Below are 20412 nucleotides of genomic sequence, written 5' to 3'. Positions count from 1 at the left end.
TTGATGGATTATGCAGAAAAAGTAGAATTGGGCTGAAAGATCTATTGCTTTATTACCTATTCAGGTTGTAAATGGTGTTTTTAAAAAGTAACTAACTAAGTAATTAATCGCTTTTGAAAATAAGTAATCAGTACTTTGGGGAAGTAATCAGTAATTAGTTACTGATTACTTTTTTCAAGTAACTTGACCAACACTGATGATGACTTAAGAGTATGGCTCTGTTGTGGACAATGTGCTATCACTACCCTCTAAATTTGAGCCTATTGGATGGACCGGCTTGTAAAAAACAAACAAACAAACAAAACAAAAAAAAAACCCCACAATCTTTGGAAGGTGTACTTTTATAGCCAGTTGTAGTAATGTAATTCTCTACTTTTGTACCCTGTAAAAGCAAAAAATTCTAACATTTAAGAGTCAGCTTGGAGATCCGCTCCTTGTTCAGTGCAAAGAATAAAACAAAAGGTTTCAGATGAGAGAGACGTAAAGTATCTGACTGTTTACCAAATCCACTTCAAAAACAGAACTAGGGCAAAGAAATAGAAACCCCTGGTACTAGATCTTCTAAGTCCAGCAGCATAACAAAGACCACATGCAGTACTATACATTTCATCCACCCACGCTTCGTGGTACACAAAAGCACCACAGAAGCAGACCGAGGGAGCATTCTCTTACATTACTTCTGTTCTAGCAATCACAGCAGAATGACCCTCAATTACACTGACGAATACAGCTGTACAAGTAGAAAAGCAACAGCCACTAAACTAATGATTAAAAAACTATTTACTATTGAAACACACTGGTGGCTATACAGGCTTCAAAACATTGAGAGATCCCAATTTAGAAGCACTGGAATTTACATGATTTTACAAAAGATGGAAGCTACCAGTCAAGAAAGGTCAAGAGCACTGCTAATGCATCTGTTTATCGAATCTATTAATCAAGACACACACACAAAAAGTATTTTATGACGCATTTTTCCATTTACAATCGACTGTCAGGTCAGTGAAGCCATCTATCCGATATGGACCTGACGACTGTCAGGTTATGTCAACCTCAGAGCGCTGAGCTGTAACACTCCCGACTCCTCATCTGCCCTTTACTGCAAGTCCATTTTCTGCTCTAGTGTCATGAGGGGGCTCTAATGAAACAGCCTATTGTGCACGACAGAACTGCACCCTGCCTTTGACGCTTCCACAGTGTGCGAGCGTGCTCGTGCACGAATGTGTGTTGGTGTTTTTAAGTGCGCGTCAGTGCGCTCCTACATCCTTGCAAAGCACAAAGCGGTTGTTTGTTGCACTACAAAAGCCCCACAGGCCACCAGTGCTGAAAGCAGAACTTGTGTCAGTTTGTGACTATGCATTATACGCTTAGCGAAATATCTGCTTTTGTATCTATACGAGCAAAACAATGAAGAAATTGATGGCAGCCAATTTGTATTTCCTATGTGCATTTGTGCATGCGGTCAAGATGTGGCCGCACACTCCCAGCCTGCGTTTCATTGGGATGTGACTGATGATTACAAGACCCATCATGTGGCTCTAAACCAGAGATCTGCACCACAAAACCATGGCACACAAACAGACATCCATAAATCTGATCATTTACAGCTGCCAGACCAGACCAGGCCAGACCCCCATTCTTCCATCTGAGCAAAACTGGCCAAAAAGAAAGAAAAAAAAGAAGCAGAGGTTATCGAATCATATCAAATTTGGCTGTGAAACAATTCAAATAGAGCACATGCACAAACACACAAAAGTAAAACAACCAACTCCTCTGGCTGCTGTCAGGACTTATGAGTCACAGAAGAGACAGCTGTTATTCATCAGGGAGACACCCATTCTGATTATAATTAAAACAGTTCATAGCCATAAATCAGCGTGTCAAGTCCTTGGAAAGACCACTTTGATTAATACTGTTAAACATGGTCATCGCAAATCTGTCCACGCCAAAGACAGTGCAGCCACCACAGGGAGGAAAAGAAATGCATCTCTTACCTACTACAACAATGTCTTTTCACTCAACTTCAAAACCTATTCAAGCACCTCAAAAATCAATACACAGCTCCACCAAAGGAAGAGGATTGTAGTAAGCTCTGCCCCCGCTATGCTGTAGGGCTGGGTTGAACATCATTATATCATTATCCATGTCAGATATACCCAGCCTTTTGTGATTTCCAACAAAGACTCTCCCTGAAAGTTCAAGAACTGCATGGGTTTTTAATTTCCACCATCTATAAAAATCCACCTTGGGTTGAATGTTTGCAGGTTTAGAACAGCTGGCCATCTCTGCAGTGAGAATTGTTAAAATCATATAATTCAAACCTCCTTAATCCTGAAGATTCACTGAGTTTTCTCTAAACTGAACCCAGCTTAGCATGTGTTTGGACTTGTCTTTGACTGGGAAAGTGTCAGAAATAATGGAAGAAGTAGGATGAATGTGTGTCGACAACTTTGTCCATCTTTAAGGAAATGTATGACTATACGGTTTTTAAATAAGAGCAAGAAAAGTGTTGTTTACTCCAAATTAAAAAAAATAAAAATACATACATTTTCATATTGACGTCTACAATAGTTTGCAGAAATGTTAGGCTGACTTAATATCAGATATGATTACAGCACTGTACCCTAGAAGTAGATGGATTTAAATGTAAATTCTAATAATGTAAATGAAATGCAAGTGTCTGTATATGCCTTGCCAGTTTTTGGATCAATTTTTATTAACTAAAACTACAAAATTCATTAACAAAGTAACTGGAATACAAAAACTGTTAGGCTGTTAAACCATATCTCTGTATATTCTTCCTTGAACCTTAGTGGGCAATAACAAGATCCTTGGACAGTGAACCAAGGCTTTCCAAAACAAGAGAACGTAGAACTAAGCAAAGCACTGCACTGGCATGTCCTCATCACCTAGGACTAACATATCACAGTGCACGTTGTGATCAGGGTGAGGCACCACAGCCAGGTCTGAACACCGCACACGCTTTACTGAAGGAAATCTAAAGGAAGAAATGGGAGCCAATCTTCAAAACTATGTTTTTAGATCAAATGTTGCTGGAGACGAGTGCCATTTACAGCACACTGGTCAATCCATGTCCACACTTTCAGTCTTAGCATTACTGCTCCTATAAATACTCGGGTCCTGTGCTTCATCTTTTGAGCTACTTCGCTTATCAACCTTTCTGTGCTGACACTCTCACTGTCATTGGGCAGCTCGGGTTTTATACTTCTATCATTGTTGTTACAAAGACCTCGACTATTAGGAGATGCCAACTGTTTCTATGACTTTCAGCCACTCATAGAAACAGTCATATTATACTGGTTTACAAAGAGTCAGGACAGATGTAAAAAGTTATCAAGGCATTAAAGTTGCTGTACACAAGTCAAATGAAGAACAAGAAATATTAATTAAAATCATTTTCCTTAAGTTTATTTACCACATTGTTGTGCACCCATTTCACAACAGCCCCTATTAACGTATGCAAGAATTTAAATGATGCTAGTGTCTCTCATAGCTCGTCTGCGGTGTGCTGTGAGAACGCTGCATTATTTTTTAAAATTATCTTCATCATCCCTTATTACATCACTGCTCTCTTAGCAGAATGGAAAAGCCGCGTTTTTCCCCTCAAAGCTGGGAGGCGCCAAAAACCTGAAACCTGCCTTTGACGTATGATAAATACGTCAAAGGCAAGCTGATTGTCGCTTATGTCTTCTCAGCAGCAAGAACATACAGAACAGTGACATTTTGTAATTTTGCCACACGTTTGCCATATTTACTCGTTAGAATATGCCAGTATTCCAAGGCCACAGCCTTGTTTGATTAACAGATTCATTATTACATGAAAATGCAATTACAAAGATGCTTAATACAGTTCAATAGTGTATATTACTTCTGAATCCCTGCTGCAGGATAAACAAAATCGCAGAAAGCACCACGAAACTCATTAAAGGATTACATCGACAGCAGTTAATCCACTTTCTATTGTGGTATAATTTTTAAATGGAGCATTAGAAGCTTAGCCAGATGGCTTAGCTGCAGTTTGCACTTTAAATGACAAATATGTCCAAATCACAAAGCTGTCAGCAACGGATTCCCACTGGAGCTGAATCCTTGTCAAGAACAATACTAAATCAGTTGGTACAAGAGAATTATTGGAATGAAAAAAAGAGCTATCCCAACTGGTTTTTTTAATTTATTTTTTTAAACAAATTTTAATGCAAAACAAAATTTTAGCTGCTCAAATGTTGCTTGGACATTGAATATGGGTTTGGTAAAACTAATGTAAAAGAAAGTGTACATTAGAAGGATAATAGTGGATAATATGCTCCAGCAGAGCTCAGACATAAGCACAGACTCTAAAGTACTTTTGTGTCTGCAGTTAAATTTGCTGGGACCTGAAATGTTCTCATACAGGCATTAAAGTACCAGACACAAGTGCTAGTTTCACTTAAGATCTTAGCAGCAGAAGACTTGGTATGTAACACTTTGAGACACCCCAGCAATCAGAGCTACGCTGACTTCTTCTGACCTTACAAGCTCTGGGCAACTACGTCTGAGAGAGATCCTTTAAAAATATCTGACAGAGAAAGAGGGAGAGCGACAGGGTAAGATAAGACCGAGGTGCATAACGAGAGACGGATCAAGTAAAGACATACAGAGTGAAAGAGGAGTGAGTGAGAGGAGGGAGATCTTGTGTCACTCGTACGTCAACGGCCCCAAACAGAAAGCACAAAGCACACCGCTGCTGTAAACACAGAAAAAGATCCTTTCATTTATCAGATAGGAAAGAATCAGACTGTGGCTAGGAGATCAAACTCATGGGAGTTCAAATTCAATGAGTCACAAACATACTACAGATCAACAGTGTTACAGTGCTGAGCCAAAAGAAATTGTTTTAAATATAATTAACAAGAAACAAAAAAAATTTGTCTTACATATGGATGGCTGGAATCAGCTTTTACTGGCTCTGATCCAATAATATCTTTAGGATTTGGATAAATACCTCCAAAGTGCTGCTGCTCTGCTGTTAGTTTCCTCCACATTACGTCAGCTTTGGGTGATGACGTAGATACAGAATAAAGAACTCAAATGAATAGATCGGATCATGGATCATCTCATGTCACCAATATCCAGCTTTCTGGGCTAGAATCAGACTGATATCCGATCCACTACTGTCACATTCCTAGAATTGAATGAATTCGAGGATTGGCTTTCAAACTAAAAGCAATACTGCCATATGGCACCCACAAACTCAAAATACAGGGGACAGGCACACGATGCTTCCATCAGAAGACTTGGAAAAAAGCTTTGTAGTGTCAAATTCTGAAGATGGACAAACATCCTGAAGAATTATTATTTTGCAGTGGAAAAGGGTTCTGTGGGCTTCTGTGGACAGTGGAAGTTTATTCGAGATAACAAAATTCTAGGACATTGGGACTATCATTTGAAAACAGAAGAACGGCAACCACCAACCACGAGCTTTATTTATAACCAGGAATCATATTTGAGGTTTTGAACTGGAAAATCTGCACAAAACCAGAAACGTTTCTAATGTGTGTCCAGGCATGTAGACAGTTGTATATATTAAAAAAAACAAAAAAACAACTGTGTTTGTCGGGAAATAAAAGATCATAAAAGATCCATTAATATTGGTTACAAACTAAAAGAAATCGCGCCACGTCATAAAAAGTGCAAAAGCTTTAGCACTGTAGCCTATGCAATCATCCTTATTAGTTGTAAGATTTTAAAACTCCTAATGGAAGTAAAATAAACACAAGGTCTCCACTATAAAGCTGGTACTGACTTAAAATTGCATTGGAGCAGAAAAACAAGAGTGACAAATAGGCTTAAAAATATCAGTCACCAAAAGTGGAAGCAGACTACGCGTTAACAGCCTAAATACACATTAAAGGCGATTAAAATTTGAGCTACTTTGCAGAAGGGAAAGGTCTGGTGCTTTTTTCTCTACAGAATGACTTTGAGCACATAAAAACTCTGGCCACAAGTTTACCACTGACCAAAGCTAAGTCAAGGCTCTCCACAAACCATTCAGTATTACACTCCATGTACCTCCCTTTGTCCTTGATAAAACCATAGAGGAGGGTGGAGGCATCTGGACTACAGACCGAAAAAAATAAGAACTTTCCATTTCACTCAACACTACATTTAAGACTCACCATCCTCTGGTCTGTTGTAAAATAATACTCAAAGCAGCGCTGTGGTGTTTATGCAGTGAACAGGTGTTGCGAAAGCTTGTGCAGAAGCTTAAATGGTGCGTGCTGATGTCAAATTTCTTACCTCTCTGGGGACTGGCCGAGGTGATGACGTCTCGCCAACTAGGACAAAAACAAACAAAAACTTTTTTTTACTTTCTACCTCCAAGTTCAGTAAAACTCTGAGCCACATTTCGAGTCTGTGGTGAGGACATCTGACACAGAGGCTGATGCACGCACTGGTTTAAACATTTACTCATTGTGCGCTTATGAAGTCCGTAATCCTGAAATACAAATACAGCAAATTAGCCAGGAATGAGTGAAACAAACCTAAAATCAAAGGTAGACAGCTCTCACAATAAAGTAATGAAGTCTACTTTTTCCCCCTCAAGCCTGAAGCCTTTTCATTATCCCATCTGAGTAATTGAACATACTCCCAAAAGTCCAAACAAAAAAGAAGACATTTAATTAAGCTAAAACCTGAAATGTCTCATGGACTTCCATCAGGAATGGTCGCAATGTGTTAAACTAGGTCGAAGAACAAGACGAAGAACAAGACGAAGAACAAGACAAGTTCTGGAGTCTAGATTAAGCAGTCTTAGGGGCTGAAAACGGCCACTTGAGGCTGCCCTCAAAAGCCAATTGATCCCCAAAGAATTTGTGATTAAAATACCCAACTCCATGCATAAATGTAATATTTTTATAGTCTGGTACAAAAATTGATTTGGGTCTCTAGTGAATTTACTCAAGTCCACGAAGACGTGCCTTTCTGTATTATTCACCAATGTGGATCCAGTTGATGCTTAAAGTTAGGGGCATGACTGCTTCACGTGACACGTGTAAATTGCTATCTCGAAGGCCGCACCTTCAGTAATTCAAGTCACTGAATTGGACCTCTGCACTGTTTTTTGTGCTGTTGATAACTTTAGAGTACTTTTAATTGAATTATCTGTCAAATATCATGGCTGGCTGTGGTGACTGTTTTACTTTCCATGCTTTTAGGGGTTCATACTGAGATGTCCCTGACCTTGTATCTAACCAGCTTCCTTACAAAGGAAACTAAATGTTTTTTCCCCTCTTCTTTCACAAACGTTTAAGAGTGTACTTTAATTATCCCTTCACTACCATTTCCCAGTAGTACCCAGGCCATCACTGGATGTGGCTCATTTAGAACTCATTATTGTGCATGTATGAGCAATTGCACTGGTCTCAGTGCGTGTTCTAGGTCACAGCGGTCAGCAGTTTCCAACATAGAGACTAGGCTGTGGCTCTGTACTGTAATAGTGGCTACACCAAGCAGCAGGAGGCCTGAGGGACACGGCTTGCCTTTGATAGACATCCATGTCATCTGCATAAACACCAACTGTGTCAACACCGGGGAGCATGGGTCACTGTAGAAGAACGCGAGTGCAGACTGCCAGCATGTTGAATGTGTTTTTGCTAAGTGCTGCGCCTGAATTCCATTCCAATGACAATTGGTTACTGGGAATTTGGGGAGTGACGCAAAATATCACATCAAAAACATTACAAAAGTGTAACATAAATATGGAACAAGGTAGTGCGAAAACATTGGGAACATTTAGGCTTGGTCGGTGCTTATTTAGATCAACAAGTAACTGTGACTTAAGTAGGCCTGATAATAACTTTTAGAGTACCTCAATTTCCTTACCTGGATGATTGATCATGCATCAAGACGTTTTGGAGTATTTTTATATTTTATTTTACGGGATTATCTACCCAATAGTGTGGTCTTCTATGAGGTACAGGCCATCCAAGAAGTCTTTCTTCAACTTTGATGAATGAAATTCTAACAATTTTTTTCTAGTTATTTTGTAATACTTTACAGCAGCGGTCCCCAACCCCCGGGCCTCGGACCAGTACCGGTCTGTGAGTCGTTTGGTACCGGGCCGCGAGAGTTGATGCTCAGGTGTGAAATGTATGGTTTTTAGGGTTTTTATCGTTTTCAGCGTTATTTTGTTATTGTTTTTATCATTAACTCTGTTTTCCTGGGTCTTTTCACGTGTGTTATGAATAAAACTTCTTTTTTTCGATACCGGTACTAGTTTTATTTTGTTGTATTTATCCGCGACACCTTAAAGGCCGGTCTGCGCAAAAAAGGTTGGGGACCGCTGCTTTACAGGTACCCATGTTTGCGTGTTATATGCCAACTAAGTTTACAAGTAATATTTATAATAAAGCACTGCTAACTTAGTACTCTATCGAAATGTTTCCCAACCACTGTGCGAAGATTATCTGGTTCCACCTGATTAGTACTCCAAGTGATCATTGTGAGTAACGGGCAGAACAATTACATTCTCTTCCAGTAGAGGGCAGTGCAACTACCAGCTATCATTAAATGGGTTGCCAACTGCCAGTAAAAAAGACGAAGAAGAAATGACGTAATAGACATGCTGTGTGACGACGCGTGATTGCAAAAGATAAATATTTGAAAAGAAAAAGTAGTCGATCTGATCTGGGTCCTGGAAAATTCCAACCCAGATGAAGAACCTACCACGAATACTGGTCAGAATAAAGCCCCCCAAAAAAGGTATACTGGGGTCAAACAGAGCCAATTCCGCAATACCTGCTGCACGGGGAAAAATTATGAATATGCTTTTGTGACATTTTTGTTTGTTGGTGTGCCGTACGATTTTTCTAATGTGAAATATATGTGCTGTGCATCCAAAAGGTTGTGAAACACAGCTCTATCCTCTAGTCTAAATATGGCCATGTTTGGTTCCAGAAACATCAAAATGGTAAAGGACAGTTCTTAGAGATCTCTGCTTGGATTATTTCTTTTACTGTTCAGCTAAAACCAATCAGTCTTTAACCTGTGCATAGCATCATCGCCTTTCAATGATGTGTGGTTGGATTTTTCTGTACGCAAGTGTGTTGGCGGAACTTTTTCTAAGCAGCCAAACTACAGAAATGTAGAAACTGTCACAAGCACTAAAGCACTAAATCCAATATTAAATTTCATACAGCGAGTCGATCACTGCCTCACACAATTGTGAATGTTAGACTGTCAGTCTCAGACGAAAAAGAGGAGTTCCTGCTGTCTAGATTACCTAACTGTGGACACAATGACTGGAATTGTCAGCTGGTTCTAGAAATTTGTATTGTTGGAGCACTGCATGAGGCTGTATAAATGTAAAAAGCACCAGATTTTACAGTAGTTATGGAAACACCTCTGTCCGGGTTGGCTGACTAAACAGGAATTGAAACCACCTGGTTGAAATGTTTTTTGTGTTAGTGGAGGTGGAGAAAGGAATTTTCCTCCAGTTCTCAGGTGTGGACTGACATGAGAAGTGTGAGAAGCATGAATCTCATTGACAGAGGGTCTGTACTCTTTTACAGCTCCAATGGTGAACTTTCTTTTTAAACAAAAGCAGAGAAGTCAGCAGACCACCGAGCTATTTGGCTGAGTGATCCGACAGAACTCCAGGGTTCTTTATTCAGACCTCGGTATTCATCTACCCTAACTCTAGTAGCACAGCAAAGGCAATGATTTACCTAAACCTTGGCTATTGTGCTTCCACAGTTTCACACCGTCAGCAGAAATAATAATTGGCATTAGAGAAATGGAACTAGCAGAAAGAACTGCTTCAAGTCATTAGCAATGCCCAACACTGCACTTAACATACTACTCATTTTTTCCTTGGGCGACATGCAGGGACAGTTACATAACCGTTTTTGCTGACCACTGTGGTGGCCCTACTGATTGGGAGGATGTGACTGTCCAACCATGCAGCATGACCCCCTTTACCCTTATTACATAAAGTCCAGACAAATTAAGTGCAACTTTTTAACCATTTGCTGCTTTAACCTTATTAAGGGAGGTTACTAATGAAGTTTTCAACCAATTTTAGGTAGCTTCCAATGGAGTAATAGCACCTCCAGGTCATCAGCTATTATAGAGACCTCTTTTTTTTTAAATAAATAAAAATAGACAAGATGAGAGAGAACTTTGCTTGTAGACTTGTTAGTTTTGCAGCAGTTACACAACAACTCATTACTCTGATTTTGTCAAAAGGGCTTAGAGAGATGAGTGAAAACCCCAATGGAATTTTGACAGTCTTTAAATTCAGACTTATGAAGAAGAGGACAGGTGTTTCCTCTACAGCTATCGACCCGATTTATCCACATTGGGAGTAGACAGCCAGAAATCAGGGCACACAACAAAGCAAAAAACTATCAAATCTTGAGGACAACCTAAAGGAAATACTGGCATGCATTTGTTTATTTTCACCATCAGTTTCAGAACAGATGGCTGATAAGGCAGGCTGTCAGAACTGTGCCCGTTCAGCAGGAAGCAGCAGCAGATGACAGTTTTTAAAAATGTTATTCGGATGTAAGACATAAACCCATTTATGCAAGTAAACACACATGGACTCGTGCAGCTTTGTTAACTGACTACAAGTACGCAAGCCTTTACCTTGTCTTCAGTTTCTACAACTGATTTAATTACAGTACACAGAATTACCCTCTAGTATTCTCAAATTAAATCAAGGGATATAAAATTAGAAGAGACATATTACATTTAGCTTGCTTAACTTTCACTCTTAATTGTTCTCCTTGAGTTCCAACAGCAGTTTGTCAGATGGTGCGTTACTGACGTGTGTGGATAAATTCTTCCACAGCTGTGCTACTACTGTGTTGACATTTAAAAATGAAGAAAATAAAGTCGTTTTTCACATCCAGTCATTCATTTCCAATCTGTTCAGCTGAAAAAAAACAAACAAACAAAAAACCACCACCACCAACGACAACAACAACCACAACCCCTGAACTGAACAGTTTTCTCCACCTTCTTTTTGCAAAAATGCCAGACCTGATGTAAGCATCAGATGTGCAAACAATTTGTGGGGCGTTATCTTGATTCCCACTCTGACTTATGAGTTTTAAGTTCAGGAATTTACTAAAATATTTTTACGATCCACCAAACTCTATTACCGCAGTCCACTACAGAACTTGCCTCTAGTATATTCTACTTCATGCTTATCCCTATGATAGAGTACAAGTTGTTTTTGAAACCCACTCTTCCTCAATCTGTTGACCGCAGTCAAAATTTCAAAATCACTTAAGCCCATTTTAAATGTTTCAGAAGTAGCAATATCTAAATATGACATCAGACATGCCAAAACAGAGTTTTATTCCCTTTTGGATATTGTGTTCTCCATTAGTCAAAAGATTGAGGATATATTTTAGTCCACTCTTAGAAAGTGTACAGGTAAAAATGCCTTTCCACTCATGCTGAACACTGAAAGCACTTCTTCAATACAACCCACATTCATTTATATTGCTTTTTATTTCATACACTTTTTAATCAAACAGGCACAAACTTCCCAAAGTGTTTTTCAGAGGTTCAGTATCTTGCCCATTAAAAAGCTTTAACACGAGGACTGGAGGAATATTAGGATTTGTAAACTACTAGCTCTTCCTCCTGAGCCACAGATGCCCCTTGGTTTCTTTCAGTTTAATACAACCCTGACTCATGACATCAAAAAATATAAATATATACATAAACTAAATATTAGAGTGAAGTTATACTAAACTACACCTATGCTTTTTATAATTTGACTAGTCAAAATGAACAATGTGAATGCTCGCATCAATAAACACGCCCCACCCAAACGGAACAGTTCTCCTTCAACACAAGGCAAACCAGTTTTCATTACTTAAGCATCAGATGAATCCTGTGTGGGCTACGAAACAGCTCCAAACACTAGCACCACAAACCCATAACGGCTTATGCAGTGTTAAATAAAATCTTTTTCATCACTTTAAGACTCCACAACAGCATTTATTCAATAAGAAACTCACTGACCACTGATATTATCATGTTCATGAACTTATAAGATAAACTTTCAAGACTAACATTGTTAAATGTTGTCCATTGTTCTTGTGCAGTGTCAGAGCCCTCTGTTGCTCTCTCAGGTTCATCTTGTGTTCGTTGTTGGCAGTCAGCCACACTCACAAAGCCCATCTGAACAGATCAGACAGCTTCTTTAACAGGAAGACAGTCATGCTGAAAGATGAGTTCAGGCAAAGTACATGACAAACACTATTCTGGATACAACCCCAATAAGCACTCATTTTTGTTGCAGTTCATTTTATTAACAATAACAACTCCAAAATTCGATACACTGTTAATCCCAGAAGATAAACTCTCCTCTTTGTTTAGGCAAGAGGTCAGGCTCAGGCATGCATCAGCTGAAGCTGATGTGCATTCGAATGAAACACAGAAATGTCTTGCTCAAGGGCATTTAAGTGGTACTTAATGGGAGCGCCAGTCTGGTTAAACACTGATCTGACACACTGAACAGAAATCAGTCTTAAGTTGGCGGGTCTAGTCAGTCTTTACTACACCATGTATCAGCAGCTGTGCACCAGCTAGGACAGCATGGAGGAAGTTGCAGAGGATCAGTAATTTGGATATACTTCATATTTGTTACATCAACAGCTTTTCTTTGTATGAATGATTCTTTTCCCCTTTATTTTTATTTATTTAAGCTAAATTGCAAGTTGGCTGACCCAAAATGAAAACCCGATCCTAATGATGCTTTCAGAGCCGGCTCTTAGTCGCTCTCACTCTCGCTAATATTCCATTAAATACTCGTCAGCAAGCACTTAATGGGACATTATGTGCTGTTGTCAATTCAATTAATATCATTATATCATCTGATATAAACTTCATTGCTTCACACTAACAAGAGTGCAAATAAATTAGGTGAATAACAATAATAACTTTTTCATTATTTTTTCCACTGAATTTATCGTTGTCACTGGTATCAAATATTTGTTAGTACATTTTTAGCCAATAAATACCATTTTGGTAAATTTATATTCTTGGATACATTTGTTACAAATTTATTTTCTAGAGTTAGGAAAGTAATTTCAAGCCTGATGTTCCCTTATGAATAAAAGAATGACCTTCAGCCGCTTTGTCAGAATGAGGAATATAGTTCATCAATTTAACACTGGCACCAGATCAGTCCTCTCTATCAGCAGATACCCAAAGTCAAGGTATCTGCGTCATATTGGCGCCATCAAAATTGGATTATTTCTCCCCAAATCAATGAACGAGTTAGCTGATTGATGCATTTTCCCCAAGACATTATAACATTACCTATCCTAATAAGTTCAGCTAAGCTTCAACTTACAGCCTGTGTGCAGATGTGCTTTTGATTTTATTTTGAAGATGGTTGTAAGATGTAGGGCTGCTCAATTAATCGAATTTTAATCATGATTACGATCTGGGCTTTCAACGATCATTACAAATGACTGAGACGATTATTAGCCCCTCCCTTGTGCTTCACTCTCACGCTGCTCCGTGTGGCAAATCGAGCGCACCTCTCTGCATTTTGAACACGTGTCACAACAATTAAGAGCAGCGGTCCCCAACCTTTTTTGCGCCACGGACCGGTTTATGCCCGACAATATTTTCACGGACCGGCCTTTAAGGTGTCGCGGATAAATACAACAAAATAAAACTAGTACCGGTACCGAAAAAAAGAAAATTTATTCATAACACACGTGAAAAGACCCAGGAAATCAGAGTTAACGATAAAAACGATAACAAAATAACGCTGAAAACCGATAAAAACCTGAAAACTATACATTTCACACCTGAGCCTCAACTCTTGCGGCCCGGTACCAAACGACTCACGGACCGGTACCGGTCCGAGGCCCGGTGGTTGGGGACCGCTGATTAAGAGGACCCGAGGGAAGCTCGGAAAGCTAAGCAGAAGTTATTTGGAGAGGAGAGTTACTGCCGTTGGTTGAAAAGAGAGGTAAAAAAAACTTCAGTGGTGTGGAAACATTATGGGTTCGCGGAGTCAGACGTGGATCAAGTAGACATAGTGTGTAAACTTTGCTACGGTGTTGTAGCTGCACCACAGAGCAACACTGCAAAGTTCACTAAACATAGATGTTTACATTTTTCATTTATTTCTTATATTGCAAACATTTGCACTGTTATCAGTATTTGCACACTATTTTATATTATTTTTTGACAATCTTTAAAGTTATTATTCAATACATTGTTATTGTTAAATAAATATCGTCAAATAATCGAGATCTCAATTTCAGTGAAAATAATCGTGATTATCATTTTTGCCATAATTGAGCAGCCCTAGTAAGATGGACATTCCTAACTCTAACACACTTCATTTCAAGATTTTCAAGCTCTGCTAATGAAAAGATTTCCAATAAAACTCAACACTAAAATGACCAAGACTGATCTCTCCTGCCAACACATATATATCCAAACAATCTATAATTTTACAAGCACATTTATACATAAAACATAAAGCTGTTTTGCTAAATATTCAAAGACTTATGACTTAAAGTGCCCAGTTAGACATTAAAAGCACAATAGCCAACATGGATGTTAGTTTTTCAGCTGTTCTTTGTTACAATACAGAGCAAAATGTTTACTGTTTGAGATGGTTTTTCCCTTTTAAACACACAACATTAAAACTGCATTAAAAGAGTTTTAAAAACTTCCCCTCCTCTAGATTCTTGCGAAAGTCATTTCCAACAAGTATTTGGCATTCACTGTATTATTGGTGCTCTCATTATGTCCATGATGGAAATGTTTTGGACTTGAAAAGTTAAACTCACTCCCACACAGATGTGTCACAGATCGATTTGTCATGATTTCCCCTTACTGTGATGTTCCACAGACCATGAAACAGACTTTTCAGGCACAATAAAACAGATTGAGATTCAAACTACTGACAACTGTAGCAACACTGCTTTGAGCACAAGACAAATGACACTCGTGCAAGTTAAAAGCAATTGTTCTTGAAACCCCATACTGTGTTACCGGCCCATCAAGGGCTCAGAGACACAGTTTGCGGGTATCACACGACCGTGTTGTGTTTGTTTAACCTCACACCCAAAACATATCAGTAACCATCCTGAAAGGACGGAACAAAAGATGGTCCCTGCCAGAGATTTCCTCTGCTGAGGTAGAGGAAATACAACATTCCCATACTTCTCATCCTGTGACAAGAGTCCAAACATGTGACACAACACCACATACATCTGATAGGGTATCTCTTCTAGACTGCAACAGATACATCCTCAGTGGAAACAGTGTCTGAGAGTGAGAACTGATAACTGTTTGTCATCTGTTTAAAATGCTTAAAGGAAAAAACAGACTCAAATTATTTTTATGATTTAATCAAAGTTTAATATGGACTACTTCACAGTACTGCTGGGAACTAGAAAAGAGCATATTTGCCCCATATTGTTTTTTATTTATTGGCTTCTTGTTAAACCTAAAACCAGATTTAAAACCACATCATCCCAACAGAGTACTTTGAAAAATATTCCTAGGAACCACAAGAACAAAGTAGAATGGGAAGCAGAGCCTACAGCTTTCAGGCCCCCCTTTTAAGGAAACAGCTCCCAGTTTGGATTCAGGAGAGCAGATTAGATTAGGCTCAACTTTGATAAAACTTGTTCAGGTCACCCTGATCTACCCCACCGAGCATGTCTTCTTCACTCACTGTTTATTTATACACCACTCTGCATTTATTCATTAGCTATTGTTAATCTCTGGCTCTCTAACAGTCCATCTTCCTTCCCTCACCCCCAAGCAACCCGTCCCCGAGTCTGTTGCTGTGAGAGTTTCTTCCTGTCAAAAGGGACTTTGTCCTTCCCACTGTCGCCAAATGCTTCCTCTCATGTGGTCTTTCTGTCTTTATGTCGGTAAAATGTCTGTAAAAAGCTAAACTGAAAATTACCTGAACTGACAAAACCAAAAAAACCTTCACAAAGGTTATACTATAAAACAATGTCCAAATGTTACTACAATCTATACCACACAATATAGTGTCTTCTCCTAGCACACACAATGCCCAAGGGACTGTGTCCAGGGAGGAGACAAATATGTTGGGGGTTGCACAATAAAGGGCCCACGCCATAAAAATCTACCAACTGAGCTACAAGCTGTGTAAACCCCTTCATAATAAGGCAACCATTAAGTAAAGTAAGTAGCTAGTGTTGGATAAATAATGGATAAAATAAATAACAATAATTTATAATGATTAAGCCACCTGTAAAACATCATTATGCATCTTCTGAACCAGTATCATTGATTGAACCTAAATTAATATTTTGTATGTTATTACTGAAAGACATTTATACAATCTAAACAGTACCTGGTCGTCCTAATTTCTTTACTTATACTTAAAACTGAAGGTGCAACACAATAATTCTGGCTTAGCTAGTGATGAGAAATAAAATTTGTGCTAAGAAAAACAGAACAAGACAACTCACAAATCTAAACTGACATATCTACATGACAGACTGAAATATAAATGCATGTTTCCTCAGTCTTTGCTTAATGACTTTAGGGTGGATCTTTTCTTTATAAAAGAGCAATGTTGCAATCAGAAGACACAGGATATTATGCAATATTGCTTCTTAAGTAACCTAAACTCATAAGATATAGCAAACACTGGATGTGATGGAGTGCAATCTGTTATCTTGCGACAGCCTGTTTATTTCTGTTCCGTTTCAGCAGGTTTCCCTCTATAATGACTGAGAGACTAATACGGGCAAACAATCCCACAGCCAGTAAGATCTACAACAGATATATGTATCTGTTGTGTTTCAGCACAGAATCTATTTGTTTGCGCTTTTAATTTTCAGTTAGTATTAACCAATTTCAGAAACCCATGGACAAATTATAAAATTAAAGATGTAAAATTAGCATCTAAAAAGTAAGAAGCACCATCAGCAAGAACAGGAACATAAAAATGTGCAGTTTACTTAAATTCAATGAAATCTAAAGGGAACCCAGCACACATCAATGTGCTGTTCAAATACACAAACATGTAAAAGAGTGTAATGTGCAAACAAACACAAGCCATGCGCACACACAAACTACTCTAAAAACGTGCTGTCGGGGCTAGTGAACAGAATGCATCACTAATAATGACATGCAGCAGTCCTCCAGCAAAGCTAATGCAGATCAACAACAGCACAGTGTAATAAATGCACTGCTCCTGTACATACAGTACTGCGATTTGTCAGAAACATTGACCTCGATACCAGACTGAGGTGGGAGTTCAGAATGAGGTAAGGTCCCATCTTTAGTAATGACGTCAAAGCGCACATAAAACCCTCTGGAATATTATACTGTATTTGTACTGGAGCTCTTGAGGACAAACTTAAGTTGTTTTAATGATAGCCTGAGCTGACCAAGTATTCACTTTCAGGAAACTGTCAGATTTAAGGTAGAGTGCAGGTGATGAGCTACGTGCCTCTGTACATCTAAATTGTTTTTTTTCCCCTCTTCAACTTCTTTTCCTCCATCAAGTTACACCCGGACACTTTACCAAGGTTTAAACACGCAAAAATATGCTGTTGCTTAAATTTCAGTGAGTCCTTTCATAGCTATCTGACGTGTACACATTGTTCCAATGCATTCTGCATTTAGGGAATTTCAAAGACACTTTTGGACACATGGGAACTTTTTTGACACTTTACCTGTGAGAACGCAGATGTCCAACACAGTCGGACAGAAAAGGAAACAGTCTGCCGGCATCCTAACAAGAAGTGTGTATGAAGTTCAGCTGCACTCATGTGAGAACAGAACTGGCAACTGTGCAAAGAATTCACAGCAAACAAGCAGGTGCAGCGGGTGTCACTCCTGCATGCCCAACCTACCCTATAAATAAATCTGAGTATAGAGCTCAGTATAGTGCATTATGGAACCATTGTTCACGCAAATCCAAGCAGACAATGGAATATATGGAGGTAGACGCTGCTTTTGAGTTAAATTGTGGAGATTGCTGTGTTGTAAAATTACACAACTGCACATTTGAGTAAGGTGGAAGAAGCAACAAGGATCTGATGTCACGGAGCCAACGATATATGGCTTGGCTAGCAGTTGAGTTGGAAAAAGAAAAGACATCTTAAGCAACATTTTGGAAATTATGTTGATCACCCCATTGTCACGTTGGTGACTAATAACACATGTAACTGTTGTGGTTACATGTCGTAATGCTGTTGCTATGTTACACACCTTACACGTGGCAGTCACCTTGGCTGTAGCTACATGGCAGCATAGCTAGAATATAGGAAACTCTTTATACAGCTTCTGCAATAGTGCGATGCTGCCCCACTGTTACACGTTAAACGCACAGAAGTTGGAGAAAATGGGAAACCTGAACATCGGTAACTCAACCCCTCCTAACATCGCTCCTTTGCCTCGTTTAGCTTCTCTCCATGTCATGTTGCTGATACCGCTGCATCACATCTTATTACAGGTAATTTGGGTGTTTTTTGGGTGGTTTCTGACTTGATTCTTGAAACATTATCTGGAGTTCATACCACTATAATGTGATCAAGGTTGTTGCACATCTGACTCTACCTAGTTATATGACTGTCAGATCTCAGGAGTACAATTCTACATAACTCGATCATCGATCCAGCAAACAGAAAACATACTGCAGTTTAAAATATCCGTCTGCCTTCTTTGGCCTCTTTTGAATTCACATTACAACATTCATGCAGCATGCATACAAGGGTGGCATGGCCATGTGTAATTCAGCATGAGAATTACAGCGTGGATTTGCTTCATTATGATTCTGTCACCAACACTCACTGTCCAAGTCCATTTACTGGTACCGGTTACCTTTAAATACAACATTTCATTAAGGCCAGCTGTGACATGTGCTTAAAATAACATCAAATGATTGCTGAGTGATCCCTGGGAAGCACAGGTGCAAGAAAACCACATGGCTGACTGTCTGTGGTTCTCCGTGTCATTAAAATCAAAACAATAACAACTCTCACTGTGTGCCATATAAACGTCAGCACTGTTGTGTAAGAAGACATTGAGATTCATGTCGCATCTTGTCACACCCTACCACAGCACACAGGCAAATATAGCAAACTAAAGCATGACTAAGGATAACAAATAGTTTCCAAAACAAACTCAAGGTCACACTTGACAGTGCTGACGCTGCATTTTAGTCGAGCGCAAGAGTTGAGTAAACAAGCTGACCCAGATAGCGATAGGACAGAGGAGCACAGTACAGTACATACCCACACCAACACCAGGTTTCAGCAGCTAGCTGAGGCTCAGCGCTCCTGAGATTTGTCACAGTGTGTGATGTGACAATACCATGGTGTGCCCCTGTGTGTTTCCACAAGGATGAACTAAGCCAAGGGCGTGCCTAGCAGATGATGTGGTAAATGTAGCTGTTTGGTCACAGAGGCAATAAAGTGTGTTTCCTAAACAAACAAGGCCAACCAGAGTTCACTCTCTCACACACTTACTTTCACTTCCTTTTTTTTTATTATTATATAAAAATACTGAAGTCACAAGTTAAATGATATCCAAGAATAAAAAAAAAAAAAATTTGAAAAAAAAAAAAAAAAAAAAATGTCAGAACCCAAATGGCCCACAAAAATACCACATTCAAATACAGTGGCCAAAGTGTTCATAACGGGTCCAGAATTTCAAAAATTACCTAACCGACTTTGAAACAACCGAGCTGGTAACTGGGAAACAAATACCACAGTATACATATATTTATACTGGCAATATAAATAAATCATCTGATTGTTTGCATACAGGCCTGAACTGTGTGCTTTTGTACTGTTTGAACAGGAGTTATGGGGATGTACCAGTCAGGCCAATGCTGAGGTTTTTGTTTAGGTTAATAATTGTTGGACCTTTTGCATCAGGAAAAACACAAACATTGTTTATTAGCTGTGTCACACAGTGTGTGAAAACAGAATTTCAGCTATTAGTCATACTCAGAAATGGCACTAGTGCATCCTTTCCAGATCCCCCGGCAGCAAGGGGATCAACACCCATAATGATGGCATGAAGGCATCCATAGAAGCTACTCACATGACTGGAAACACACACACACACACACACACACACACACACACACACACACACACACACACACACACACACACACACACACACACACACACACACAGGATTAGGCTCCAATTAGGCTGACATGCACATGCTGTGAGGAATGGATTCAGATGACATGTCATTTTCTTCCCTTCGTCAGTAAATATGCGAAATGACACTCTGTTAATTGAGTAGATTCTGTGACCTGGAAGATTTCGCATCCAATCTCCATATTCATGCACAGTAATGGGAAAATGCCCCCCCCCCCCCCCCCCCCCCCCTACACACTCAACCCAGTGA

General features: G+C 39.2%; 1 protein-coding gene across 4 annotated transcripts in view; it reads right to left on the bottom strand.

Moving 5' to 3' along the window:
• add3a (adducin 3 (gamma) a) overlaps positions 1-20412 on the bottom strand; it is a 104214-nt gene that overhangs the window by 77634 nt on the left and 6168 nt on the right. The window contains exons 1-2 of one of the 4 annotated variants that reach the window (XM_085163520.1): positions 19281-19313; positions 6298-6335 (exon numbers count right to left, since the gene is read on the bottom strand). The exons of 1 other annotated variant lie outside the window; for it this stretch is intronic. The gene's annotated coding sequence lies outside the window, so the exon portion shown is untranslated. Of the gene's footprint in view, positions 1-6176; positions 6261-6297; positions 6336-19280; positions 19314-20412 lie in introns of those variants that run through there. 2 more of the 4 variants (XM_085163519.1, XM_085163522.1) reach the window with 2 other exon arrangements.

This window comes from Neolamprologus multifasciatus, chromosome 6 (genome assembly GCF_963576455.1).
Source record: "Neolamprologus multifasciatus chromosome 6, fNeoMul1.2, whole genome shotgun sequence".
NCBI classification, from domain to species: Eukaryota; Metazoa; Chordata; class Actinopteri; order Cichliformes; family Cichlidae; genus Neolamprologus; species Neolamprologus multifasciatus.
Note: the sequence above shows the minus strand (reverse complement) of the source record. Positions and strands in the feature narration are given on the sequence as shown.